The following is a 15,342-nucleotide window of genomic DNA, read 5'->3' as shown; positions in this document are numbered from 1 at the left end:
ACAGATCAGACTGCAGAGTATATACAGATCAGACTGCAGAGTATATACAGATCAGACTGCAGAGTATATACAGATCAGACTGCAGAGTATATATACAGACCAGACTGCAGAGTATATACAGATCAGACTGCAGAGTATATATACAGATCAGACTGCAGAGTATATATACAGATCAGACTGCAGAGTCTATATACAGATCAGACTGCAGAGTATATATACAGATCAGACTGCAGAGTATATATACAGATCAGACTGCAGAGTCTATATACAGATCAGACTGCAGAGTATATATACAGATCAGACTGCAGAGTATATATACAGATCAGACTGCAGAGTATATATACAGATCAGACTGCAGAGTATATACACAGATCAGACTGCAGAGTATATATACAGATCAGACTGCAGAGTATATATACAGATCAGACTGCAGAGTATATATACAGATCAGACTGCAGAGTCTATATACAGATCAGACTGCAGAGTATATATACAGACCAGACTGCAGAGTATATATACAGATCAGACTGCAGAGTATATACACAGATCAGACTGCAGAGTATATATACAGATCAGACTGCAGAGTATATATACAGATCAGACTGCAGAGTATATACAGATCAGACTGCAGAGTATATATACAGATCAGACTGCAGAGTATATATACAGATCAGACTGCAGAGTATATATACAGATCAGACTGCAGAGTATATATACAGATCAGACTGCAGAGTATATATACAGATCAGACTGCAGAGTATATATACAGATCAGACTGCAGAGTATATACAGATCAGACTGCAGAGTCTATATACAGATCAGACTGCAGAGTATATATACAGATCAGACTGCAGAGTATATATACAGATCAGACTGCAGAGTATATATACAGATCAGACTGCAGAGTATATACAGATCAGACTGCAGAGTCTATATACAGATCAGACTGCAGAGTATATATACAGATCAGACTGCAGAGTATATATACAGATCAGACTGCAGAGTATATACAGATCAGACTGCAGAGTATATATACAGATCAGACTGCAGAGTATATATACAGATCAGACTACAGAGTATATATACAGATGACTGCAGAGTATATATACAGATCAGACTGCAGAGTATATATACAGATCAGACTGCAGAGTATATACACAGATCAGACTGCAGAGTATATACAGATCAGACTGCAGAGTATATATACAGATCAGACTGCAGAGTATATACAGATCAGACTGCAGAGTCTATATACAGATCAGACTGCAGAGTATATATATACAGATCAGACTGCAGAGTATATATACAGACCAGACTGCAGAGTATATATACAGATCAGACTGCAGAGTCTATATACAGATCAGACTGCAGAGTATATACAGATCAGACTGCAGAGTATATACAGATCAGACTGCAGAGTATATATACAGACCAGACTGCAGAGTATAAAATACAGATCAAACTGCAGAGTATATATACAGACCAGACTGCAGAGTATATATACAGATCAGACTGCAGAGTATATATACAGATCAGACTGCAGAGTATATATACAGACCAGACTGCAGAGTCTATATACAGATCAGACTGCAGAGTATATACAGATCAGACTGCAGAGTATATATACAGATCAGACTGCAGAGTCTATATGCAGATCAGACTGCAGAGTATATATACAGACCAGACTGCAGAGTATATATACAGATCAGACTGCAGAGTATATATACAGATCAGACTGCAGAGTATATACAGATCAGACTGCAGAGTATATACAGATCAGACTGCAGAGTATATACAGATCAGACTGCAGAGTATATATACAGACCAGACTGCAGAGTATATATACAGATCAGACTGCAGAGTCTATATACAGATCAGACTGCAGAGTATATATACAGATCAGACTGCAGAGTATATATACAGATCAGACTGCAGAGTCTATATACAGATCAGACTGCAGAGTATATATACAGATCAGACTGCAGAGTATATACAGATCAGACTGCAGAGTATATATACAGATCAGACTGCAGAGTATATATACAGATCAGACTGCAGAGTATATATACAGATCAGACTGCAGAGTATATATACAGATCAGACTGCAGAGTCTATATACAGATCAGACTGCAGAGTATATATACAGATCAGACTGCAGAGTATATATACAGATCAGACTGCAGAGTCTATATACAGATCAGACTGCAGAGTCTATATACAGATCAGACTGCAGAGTATATATACAGATCAGACTGCAGAGTATATACAGATCAGACTGCAGAGTATATATACAGACCAGACTGCAGAGTATATATACAGATCAGACTGCAGAGTATATATACAGATCAGACTGCAGAGTATATACACAGATCAGACTGCAGAGTATATATACAGACCAGACTGCAGAGTATATACAGATCAGACTGCAGAGTATATATACAGATCAGACTGCAGAGTATATATACAGATCAGACTGTAGAGTATATACAGATCAGACTGCAGAGTATATATACAGATCAGACTGCAGAGTATATACAGATCAGACTGCAGAGTCTATATACAGATCAGACTGCAGAGTATATATACAGATTAGACTGCAGAGTATATATACAGATCAGACTGCAGAGTCTATATACAGATCAGACTGCAGAGTATATATACAGATCAGACTGCAGAGTATATACAGATCAGACTGCAGAGTCTATATACAGATCAGACTGCAGAGTATATATACAGATCAGACTGCAGAGTATATATACAGATCAGACTGCAGAGTATATACAGATCAGACTGCAGAGTATATATACAGATCAGACTGCAGAGTATATATACAGATCAGACTGCAGAGTATATATACAGACCAGACTGCAGAGTATATATACAGATCAGACTGCAGAGTCTATATACAGATCAGACTGCAGAGTCTATATACAGATCAGACTGCAGAGTATATACAGATCAGACTGCAGAGTATATATACAGATCAGACTGCAGAGTATATATACAGATCAGACTGCAGAGTATATATACAGATCAGACTGCGGAGTCTATATACAGATCAGACTGCAGAGTATATATACAGATCAGACTGCAGAGTCTATATACAGATCAGACTGCAGAGTATATATACAGATCAGACTGCAGAGTATATATACAGATCAGACTGCAGAGTATATATACAGATCAGACTGCAGAGTATATACAGATCAGACTGCAGAGTATATATACAGATCAGACTGCAGAGTATATATACAGATCAGACTGCAGAGTATATATACAGATCAGACTGCAGAGTATATATACAGACCAGACTGCAGAGTATATATACAGATCAGACTGTAGAGTCTATATACAGATCAGACTGCAGAGTATATATACAGATCAGACTGCAGAGTATATACAGATCAGACTGCAGAGTATATATACAGATCAGACTGCAGAGTATATACACAGATCAGACTGCAGAGTATATATACAGATCAGACTGCAGAGTATATATACAGATCAGACTGCAGAGTATATACAGATCAGACTGCAGAGTATATATACAGATCAGACTGCAGAGTATACACAGATCAGACTGCAGAGTATATATACAGATCAGACTGCAGAGTATATATACAGATCAGACTGCAGAGTATATATACAGATCAGACTGCAGAGTATATACAGATCAGACTGCAGAGTATATATACAGATCAGACTGCAGAGTCTATATACAGATCAGACTGCAGAGTATATATACAGATCAGACTGCAGAGTATATATACAGATCAGACTGCAGAGTATATATACAGATCAGACTGCAGAGTATATACAGATCAGACTGCAGAGTATATATACAGATCAGACTGCAGAGTATATATACACAGATCAGACTGCAGAGTTTATATACAGATCAGACTGCAGAGTATATATACAGATCAGACTGCAGAGTATATATACAGATCAGACTGCAGAGTCTATATACAGATCAGACTGCAGAGTATATATACAGATCAGACTGCAGAGTATATATACAGATCAGACTGCAGAGTATATACAGATCAGACTGCAGAGTATATATACAGATCAGACTGCAGAGTATATATACAGATCAGACTGCAGAGTCTATATACAGATCAGACTGCAGAGTCTATATACAGATCAGACTGCAGAGTATATATACAGATCAGACTGCAGAGTATATATACAGATCAGACTGCAGAGTCTATATACAGATCAGACTGCAGAGTATATATTCAGATCAGACTGCAGAGTATATATACAGATCAGACTGCAGAGTATATATACAGACCAGACTGCAGAGTATATATACAGATCAGACTGCAGAGTCTATATACAGATCAGACTGCAGAGTCTATATACAGATCAGACTGCAGAGTCTATATACAGATCAGACTGCAGAGTATATATACAGATCAGACTGCAGAGTATATATACAGATCAGACTGCAGAGTATATATACAGATCAGACTGCAGAGTATATATACAGATCAGACTGCGGAGTATATATACAGATCAGACTGCAGAGTCTATATACAGATCAGACTGCAGAGTATATATACAGATCAGACTGCAGAGTCTATATACAGATCAGACTGCAGAGTATATATACAGATCAGACTGCAGAGTATATATACAGCATCAGACTGCAGAGTATATATACAGATCAGACTGCAGAGTATATATACAGATCAGACTGCAGAGTATATATACAGACCAGACTGCAGAGTATATATACAGATCAGACTGCAGAGTCTATATACAGATCAGACTGCAGAGTATATACACAGATCAGACTGCAGAGTATATATACAGATCGGACTGCAGAGTATATATACAGATCAGACTGCAGAGTATATACAGATCAGACTGCAGAGTATATATACAGATCAGACTGCAGAGTATATATACAGATCAGACTACAGAGTATATATACAGATCAGACTGCAGAGTATATACACAGATCAGACTGCAGAGTATATATACACAGATCAGACTGCAGAGTATATACAGATCAGACTGCAGAGTATATACAGATCAGACTGCAGAGTATATATACAGATCAGACTGCAGAGTATATACAGATCAGACTGCAGAGTATATACAGATCAGACTGCAGAGTATATATACAGATCAGACTGCAGAGTATATATGCAGATCAGACTGCAGAGTATATATACAGATCAGACTGCAGAGTATATATACAGATCAGACTGCAGAGTATATATACAGATCAGACTGCAGAGTATATACAGATCAGACTGCAGAGTATATATACAGATCAGACTGCAGAGTATATATACAGATCAGACTGCAGAGTATATACAGATCAGACTGCAGAGTCTATATACAGATCAGACTGCAGAGTATATATACAGATCAGACTGCAGAGTATATACAGATCAGACTGCAGAGTATATATACAGATCAGACTGCAGAGTATATATACAGATCAGACTGCAGAGTATATATACAGATCAGACTGCAGAGTATATACACAGATCAGACTGCAGAGTATATATACAGATCAGACTGTAGAGTCTATATACAGATCAGACTGCAGAGTATATACACAGATCAGACTGCAGAGTATATATACAGACCAGACTGCAGAGTATATATACAGATCAGACTGCAGAGTATATATACAGATCAGACTGCAGAGTATATATACAGATCAGACTGTAGAGTCTATATACAGATCAGACTGCAGAGTCTATATACAGATCAGACTGCAGAGTATACACAGATCAGACTGCAGAGTATATATACAGATCAGACTGCAGAGTATATATACAGATCAGACTGCAGAGTATATATACAGATCAGACTGCAGAGTATATATACAGATCAGACTGCAGAGTCTATATACAGATCAGACTGCAGAGTATATATACAGATCAGACTGCAGAGTATATATACAGATCAGACTGCAGAGTATATATACAGATCAGACTGCAGAGTATATATACAGACCAGACTGCAGAGTATATATACAGATCAGACTGCAGAGTATATATACAGATCAGACTGCAGAGTCTATATACAGATCAGACTGCAGAGTATATATACAGATCAGACTGCAGAGTATATATACAGATCAGACTGCAGAGTATATACAGATCAGACTGCAGAGTATATACAGATCAGACTGCAGAGTCTATATACAGATCAGACTGCAGAGTATATATACAGACCAGACTGCAGAGTATATACAGATCAGACTGCAGAGTATATACAGATCAGACTGCAGAGTATATATACAGACCAGACTGCAGAGTATATATACAGATCAGACTGCAGAGTATATATACAGACCAGACTGCAGAGTCTATATACAGATCAGACTGCAGAGTATATATACAGACCAGACTGCAGAGTATATATACAGATCAGACTGCAGAGTATATATACAGACCAGACTGCAGAGTATATATACAGATCAGACTGCAGAGTATATATACAGATCAGACTGCACAGTATATATACAGACCAGACTGCAGAGTATATATACAGATCAGACTGCAGAGTATATATACAGATCAGACTGCAGAGTATATATACAGATCAGACTGCAGAGTATATAGAGATCAGACTGCAGAGTCTATATGCAGATCAGACTGCAGAGTCTATATACAGACCAGACTGCAGAGTATATATACAGATCAGACTGCAGAGTATATACACAGATCAGACTGCAGAGTATATATACAGATCAGACTGCAGAGTATATATACAGATCAGACTGCAGAGTATATATACAGACCAGACTGCAGAGTATATATACAGATCAGACTGCAGAGTATATATACAGACCAGACTGCAGAGTATATATACAGATCAGACTGCAGAGTATATATACCTACCAGACTGCAGAGTCTATATACAGATCAGACTGCAGAGTATATACACAGATCAGACTGCAGAGTATATATACAGACCAGACTGCAGAGTATATATACAGATCAGACTGCAGAGTATATATACCTACCAGACTGCAGAGTATATATACAGATCAGACTGCAGAGTCTATATACAGATCAGACTGCAGAGTCTATATACAGATCAGACTGCAGAGTCTATATGCAGATCAGACTGCAGAGTCTATATACAGATCAGACTGCAGAGTATATATACAGATCAGACTGCAGAGTATATACACAGATCAGACTGCAGAGTATATATACAGACCAGACTGCAGAGTATATATACAGATCAGACTGCAGAGTCTATATACAGATCAGACTGCAGAGTATATACAGATCAGACTGCAGAGTATATATACAGATCAGACTGCAGAGTATATACAGATCAGACTGCAGAGTCTATATACAGATCAGACTGCAGAGTCTATATACAGATCAGACTGCAGAGTATATACACAGATCAGACTGCAGAGTATATATACAGATCAGACTGCAGAGTCTATATACAGATCAGACTGCAGAGTATATATACAGATCAGACTGCAGATTCTATATACAGATCAGACTGCAGAGTCTATATACAGATCAGACTGCAGAGTATATATACAGATCAGACTGCAGAGTATATATACAGATCAGACTGCAGAGTATATACACAGATCAGACTGCAGAGTATATATACACAGATCAGACTGCAGAGTATATATACAGACCAGACTGCAGAGTATATATACAGATCAGACTGCAGAGTATATATACAGACCAGACTGCAGAGTATATATACAGATCAGACTGCAGAGTCTATATACAGATCAGACTGCAGAGTCTATATACAGATCAGACTGCAGAGTCTATATACAGATCAGACTGCAGAGTCTATATACAGATCAGACTGCAGAGTATATACAGATCAGACTGCAGAGTATATATACAGATCAGACTGCAGAGTCTATATACAGATCAGACTGCAGAGTATATATACAGATCAGACTGCAGAGTCTATATACAGATCAGACTGCAGAGTATATATACAGATCAGACTGCAGAGTATATATACAGATAAGACTGCAGAGTATATATACAGATCAGACTGCAGAGTATATACAGATCAGACTGCAGAGTATATACAGATCAGACTGCAGAGTCTATATACAGATCAGACTGCAGAGTCTATATACAGATCAGACTGCAGAGTATATATACAGATCAGACTGCAGAGTATATACAGATCAGACTGCAGAGTGTATATACAGATCAGACTGCAGAGTATATATACAGACCAGACTGCAGAGTATATATACAGATGACTGCAGAGTATATATACACAGATCAGACTGCAGAGTATATATACAGATCAGACTGCAGAGTTTATATACAGATCAGACTGCAGAGTATATATACAGATCAGACTGCAGAGTTTATATACAGATTAGACTGCAGAGTATATATACAGATCAGACTGCAGAGTATATATACAGATCAGACTGCAGAGTATATACACAGATCAGACTGCAGAGTCTATATACAGATCAGACTGCAGAGTATATATACAGATCAGACTGCAGAGTATATATACAGATCAGACTGCAGAGTATATATACAGATCAGACTGCAGAGTATATACACAGATCAGACTGCAGAGTATATACAGATCAGACTGGTCTGGTCTGTGGTCTCAGTATATTTGGGGGTCTGGTCTGTGGTCTCAGTATATTTGGGGGTCTTGTCTGTGGTCTCAGTATATTTTGGGGTCTGGTCTGTGGTCTCAGTATATTTTGGGGTCTGGTCTGTGGTCCCAGTATATTTGGGGGTCTGGTCTGTGGTCTCAGTTTATTTTGGGGTCTTGTCTGTGGTCTCAGTATATTTGGGGGTCTGGTCTGTGGTCTCAGTTTACTTTGGGGTCTTGTCTGTGGTCTCAGTTTATTTGGAGGTCTGGTCTGTGGTCTCAGTATATTTTGGGGTCTGGTCTGTGGTCTCAGTATATTTGGGGGTCTGGTCTGTGGTCTCAGTATATTTGGGGGTCTGGTCTGTGGTCTCAGTATATTTGGGGGTCTGGTCTGTGGTCTCAGTATATTTGGGGGTCTGGTCTGTGGTCTCAGTATATTTGGGGGTCTGGTCCGTGGTCTCAGTATATTTGGGGGTCTGGTCTGTGGTCTCAGTATATTTGGAGGTCTGGTCTGTGATCTCAGTATATTTGGGGGTCTGGTCCGTGGTCTCAGTATATTTGGGGGTCTGGTCTGTGGTCTCAGTATATTTGGGGGTCTGGTCTGTGGTCTCAGTATATTTGGGGGTCTGGTCTGTGGTCTCAGTATATTTGGGGGTCTGGTCCGTGATCTCAGGATATTTGGGGGTCTGGTCTGTGGTCTCAGTATATTTTGGGGTCTGGTCTGTGGTCCCAGTATATTTGGGGGTCTGGTCTGTGGTCTCAGTATATTTGGGGGTCTGGTCTGTGTTCTCAGTATATTTGGGGGTCTGGTCTGTGGTCTCAGTTTATTTTGGGGTCTTGTTTGTGGTCTCAGTTTATTTGGAGGTCTGGTCTGTGGTAGGAGTATCTTTGGGGGTCTGGTCTGTGGTCTCAGTATATTTTGAGGGTCTGGTCTGTGGTCTCAGTATATTTTGGGGTCTGGTCTGTGGTCCCAGTATATTTGGGGGTCTGGTCTGTGGTCTCAGTTTATTTTGGGGTCTTGTCTGTGGTCTCAGTATATTTGGGGGTCTGGTCTGTGGTCTCAGTTTACTTTGGGGTCTTGTCTGTGGTCTCAGTTTATTTGGAGGTCTGGTCTGTGGTCTCAGTATATTTTGGGGTCTGGTCTGTGGTCTCAGTATATTTGGGGGTCTGGTCTGTGGTCTCAGTATATTTGGGGGTCTGGTCTGTGGTCTCAGTATATTTGGGGGTCTGGTCTGTGGTCTCAGTATATTTGGGGGTCTGGTCTGTGGTCTCAGTATATTTGGGGGTCTGGTCCGTGGTCTCAGTATATTTGGGGGTCTGGTCTGTGGTCTCAGTATATTTGGAGGTCTGGTCTGTGATCTCAGTATATTTGGGGGTCTGGTCCGTGGTCTCAGTATATTTGGGGGTCTGGTCTGTGGTCTCAGTATATTTGGGGGTCTGGTCTGTGGTCTCAGTATATTTGGGGGTCTGGTCTGTGGTCTCAGTATATTTGGGGGTCTGGTCCGTGATCTCAGGATATTTGGGGGTCTGGTCTGTGGTCTCAGTATATTTTGGGGTCTGGTCTGTGGTCCCAGTATATTTGGGGGTCTGGTCTGTGGTCTCAGTATATTTGGGGGTCTGGTCTGTGTTCTCAGTATATTTGGGGGTCTGGTCTGTGGTCTCAGTTTATTTTGGGGTCTTGTTTGTGGTCTCAGTTTATTTGGAGGTCTGGTCTGTGGTAGGAGTATCTTTGGGGGTCTGGTCTGTGGTCTCAGTATATTTTGAGGGTCTGGTCTGTGGTCGGAGTATCTTTGGGTATCAGGTCTGTGGTCTCTGTATATTTGGGGATCAGGTCTGTGGTCAGAGTATCTTTGGAGGTCTGGTCTGTGGTCTCTGTATATTTGGGGGTCTGGTCCGTGGTCTCAGTCTATTTGGGGGTCTGGTCCGTGGTCTCAGTCTATTTGGGGGCCTGGTCCGTGATCTCAGTATATTTGGGGGTCTGGTCCGTGATCTCAGTATATTTGGGGGGTCTGGTCCGTGATCTCAGTATATTTGGGGGGTCTGGTCCGTGATCTCAGTATATTTGGGGGTCTGGTCCGTGGTCTCAGTATATTTGGGGGTCTGGTCCGTGATCTCAGTATATTTGGGGGGTCTGGTCCGTGATCTCAGTATATTTGGGGGTCTGGTACGTGATCTCATGGTTATTTGGGGGTCTGGTCCGTGATCTCAGTATATTTGGGGGTCTGGTCCGTGATCTCAGGATATTTGGGGGTCTGGCCCGTGATCTCAGGATATTTGGGGGTCTGGTCCGTGATCTCAGGATATTTGGGGGTCTGGTCCGTGATCTCAGGATATTTGGGGGTCTGGTCCGTGATCTCAGGATATTTGGGGGTCTGGTCTGTGGTCTCAGTATATTTGGGGGTCTGGTCTGTGGTCTCAGTATATTTGGGGGGTCTGGTCTGTGGTCTCAGTATATTTGGGGGTCTGGTCTGTGGTCTCAGTATATTTGGGGGTCTGGTCTGTGGTCTCAGTATATTTGGGGGTCTGGTCTGTGATCTCAGTATATTTGGGGGTCTGGTCTGTGATCTCAGTATATTTGGGGGTCTGGTCTGTGGTCTCAGTATATTTGGGGGTCTGGTCTGTGGTCTCAGTATATTTGGGGGTCTGGTCTGTGGTCTCAGTATATTTGGGGGTCTGGTCTGTGATCTCAGTATATTTGGGGGTCTGGTCTGTGGTCTCAGTATATTTGGGGGTCTGGTCTGTGATCTCAGTATATTTGGGGGTCTGGTCTGTGATCTCAGTATATTTGGGGGTCTGGTCCGTGATCTCAGTATATTTGGGGGTCTGGTCCGTGGTCTCAGTATATTTGGGGGTCTGGTCCGTGGTCTCATTATATTTGGGGGTCTGGTCTGTGGTCTCAGTATGTTTGGGGGTCTGGTCCGTGATCTCAGTATATTTGGGGGTCTGGTCCGTGGTCTCAGTATATTTGGGGGTCTGGTCCGTGGTCTCAGTATATTTGGGGGTCTGGTCTGTGATCTCAGTATATTTGGGGGACTGGTCTGTGGTCTCAGTATATTTGGGGGTCTGGTCTGTGATCTCAGTATATTTGGGGGTCTGGTCTGTGATCTCAGTATATTTGGGGGTCTGGTCTGTGATCTCAGTATATTTGGGGGTCTGGTCTGTGGTCTCAGTATATTTGGGGGTCTGGTCTGTGGTCTCAGTATATTTGGGGGTCTGGTCTGTGTTGTCTCAGTATATTTGGGGGTCTGGTCTGTGGTCTCAGTATATTTGGGGGTCTGGTCTGTGGTCTCAGTATATTTGGGGGTCTGGTCTGTGATCTCAGTATATTTGGGGGTCTGGTCTGTGGTCTCAGTATATTTGGGGGTCTGGTCTGTGGTCTCAGTATATTTGGGGGTCTGGTCTGTGATCTCAGTATATTTGGGGGTCTGGTCTGTGGTCTCAGTATATTTGGGGGTCTGGTCTGTGGTCTCAGTATATTTGGGGGTCTGGTCTGTGTTTTCTCAGTATATTTGGGGGTCTGGTCTGTGGTCTCAGTATATTTGGGGGTCTGGTCTGTGGTCTCAGTATATTTGGGGGTCTGGTCTGTGATCTCAGTATATTTGGGGGTCTGGTCTTGGGTCTCAGTATATTTGGGGGTCTGGTCTGTGGTCTCAGTATATTTGGGGGTCTGGTCTGTTTTCTCAGTATATTTGGGGGTCTGGTCTGTGGTCTCAGTATATTTGGGGGTCTGGTCTGTGATCTCAGTATATTTGGGGGTCTGGTCTGTGATCTCAGTATATTTGGGGGTCTGGTCTGTGGTCTCAATATATTTGGGGGTCTGGTCCGTGGTCTCAGTATATTTGGGGGTCTGGTCTGTGATCTCAGTATATTTGGGGGTCTGGTCTGTGGTGTCATGAGGAGGATGCGGGGGACGGTAGTGCTATGGTGGGTTTACCTGCTATACGTGCAGGAGGCAGTGGAGCAGTGTCTGGGCCCTTAGTACATGATGAGAGTTGTGGTTCTCCCTGTAATGATGTGTAATGTGGCCCCCGAGGCGCCCGCTGTGGCCCTTTATTTCCATACAGATAGAGCTCAGTTATCTCATTTATCATCGGGATCGGTCAGGGACGGGAATTCTCTGCTCCTGAGTCCATTAAATATCTGGCGGTCAGAAGACGAATGGGCAAGAATCCGAAATCAACACCGCGGTGAATAAACCACGACCACGGGCGGGGGAGGGGCGGCTGTTATACAATATACAGAACAAAGAAAATCATCAACATACCGGAGCACTACCCCCATCATCTCCACTATATGTATCCCATATATACACATACACAGTATCACACATGATAGGCTTAGATACATGGCTCACCCTACAGTATCACACATGATAGGCTTAGATATATGGCTTATTATACAGTATCACACATGATAGGCTTAGATACATGGCTCACCCTACAGTATCACACATGATAGGCTTAGATACATGGCTCACCCTACAGTATCACACATGATAGGCTTAGATACATGGCTCACCCTACAGTATCACACATGATAGGCTTAGATACATGGCTCACCATACCGTATCACACATGATAGGCTTAGATACATTGCTCATTATACAGTATCACACATGATAGGCTTAGATACATGGCTCACCCTACAGTATCACACATGATAGGCTTAGATATATGGCTTATTATACAGTATCACACATGATAGGCTTATATACATGGCTCACCTTACTGTATCACACATGATAGGTTTAGATACATGGCTCACCCTACAGTATCACACATGATAGGCTTAGATACATGGCTCACCTTACAGTATCACACATGATAGGCTTAGATATATGGCTTATTATACAGTATGCGACATGATAGGCTTAGATACATGGCTCATTATACAGTATCACACGTTAGGCTTAGATACATGGCTCATTATACAGTATCACACATGATAGGCTTAGATACATGACTCATTATACAGTATCACACATCTTAGGCTTAGATACATGGCTCATTATACAGTATCAAACATCTTAGGCTTAGATACATGACTCATTATACAGTATCACACATGATAGGCTTAGATACATGGCTCACCCTACAGTATCACACATGTTAGTCTTAGATACATGGCTCATTATACAGTATCACACATGATAGGCTTAGATACATGGCTCATTATATAGTATCACATATGATAGGCTTAGATACATGGCTCATTATACAGTATCACACATGATAGGCTTAGATACATGGCTCATTATATAGTATCACACATGATAGGCTTAGATACATGACTTATTATACAGTATCACACATGTTAGGCTAAGATACATGACTCATTATACAGTATCACACATCTTAGGCTTAGATACATGGCTCATTATACAGTATCACACATGTTAGGCTTAGATATATGGCTCATTATACAGTATCACACATGATAGGCTTAGATACATGGCTCATCATACAGTATCACACATGATAGGCTTAGATACATGGCTCATTATACAGTATCACACATGATAGGCTAAGATACATGACTCATTATACAGTATCACACATTTTAGGCTTAGATACATGACTCATTATACATTATCACACATCTTAGGCTTAGATACATGACTCTTTATACAGTATCACACATGTTAGTCTTAGATATATGGCTCATTATACAGTATCACACATCTTAGGCTTATATACATGGCTCATTATACAGTATCACATATTTTAGGCTTAGATACATGGCTCATTATACAGTATCACACATCTTAGGCTTATATACATGGCTCATTATACAGTATCACACATCTTAGGCTTAGCTACATGACTCTTTATACAGTATCACACATGTTAGTCTTAGATATATGGCTCATTATACAGTATCACACATCTTAGGCTTATATACATGGCTCATTATACAGTATCACATATTTTAGGCTTAGATACATGGCTCATTATACAGTATCACACATCTTAGGCTTATATACATGGCTCATTATACATTATCACACATCTTAGGCTTAGATACATGACTCTTTATACAGTATCACACATGTTAGTCTTAGATATATGGCTCATTATACAGTATCAAACATGATAGGCTTAGATATATGGCTCATTATACAGTATCACACATGTTAGTCTTAGATATATGGCTCATTATACAGTATCAAACATGATAGGCTTATATACATGGCTCATTATACAGTATCACATATTTTAGGCTTAGATACATGGCTCATTATACAGTATCACACATCTTAGGCTTAGATACATGGCTCATTATACAGTATCACACATCTTGAAAAAAAAAAAAACGCCATTTTGTAACTTTTGGGGGCTTCCGTTTCTACGCAGTACATATTTCGGTAAAAATGACACCTTCTCTTTATTCTGTAGGTCCATACGGTTATAATGATCCCCGACTTATATAGGTTGGATATTGTCGCACTTCTGGAAAAAATCATAACTACATGCAGGAAAATGAATACGTTTAAAATTGTACTGACCCCTAGAACTTTTTATTTTTCCGTGTATGGGGCGGTATGAGGGCTCATTTATTGCGCCTGAAGTTTTTAGCGGTACCATTTTTGTAGTGATAGGACTTATTGATCAAAAATGCACTATTTTGGACTTTGGAATTTTTTTGCGCGCACGCCATTGACCGAGCGGTTTAATTAATGATATATTTTTATAATTCGGACATTTATATATATTATATATATAGTTCGGACAAAACTGGTGCAAA

The sequence above is a fragment of the Hyla sarda genome, unplaced genomic scaffold (assembly GCF_029499605.1).
Source record: "Hyla sarda isolate aHylSar1 unplaced genomic scaffold, aHylSar1.hap1 scaffold_208, whole genome shotgun sequence".
NCBI classification, from domain to species: Eukaryota; Metazoa; Chordata; class Amphibia; order Anura; family Hylidae; genus Hyla; species Hyla sarda.
Note: the sequence above shows the minus strand (reverse complement) of the source record.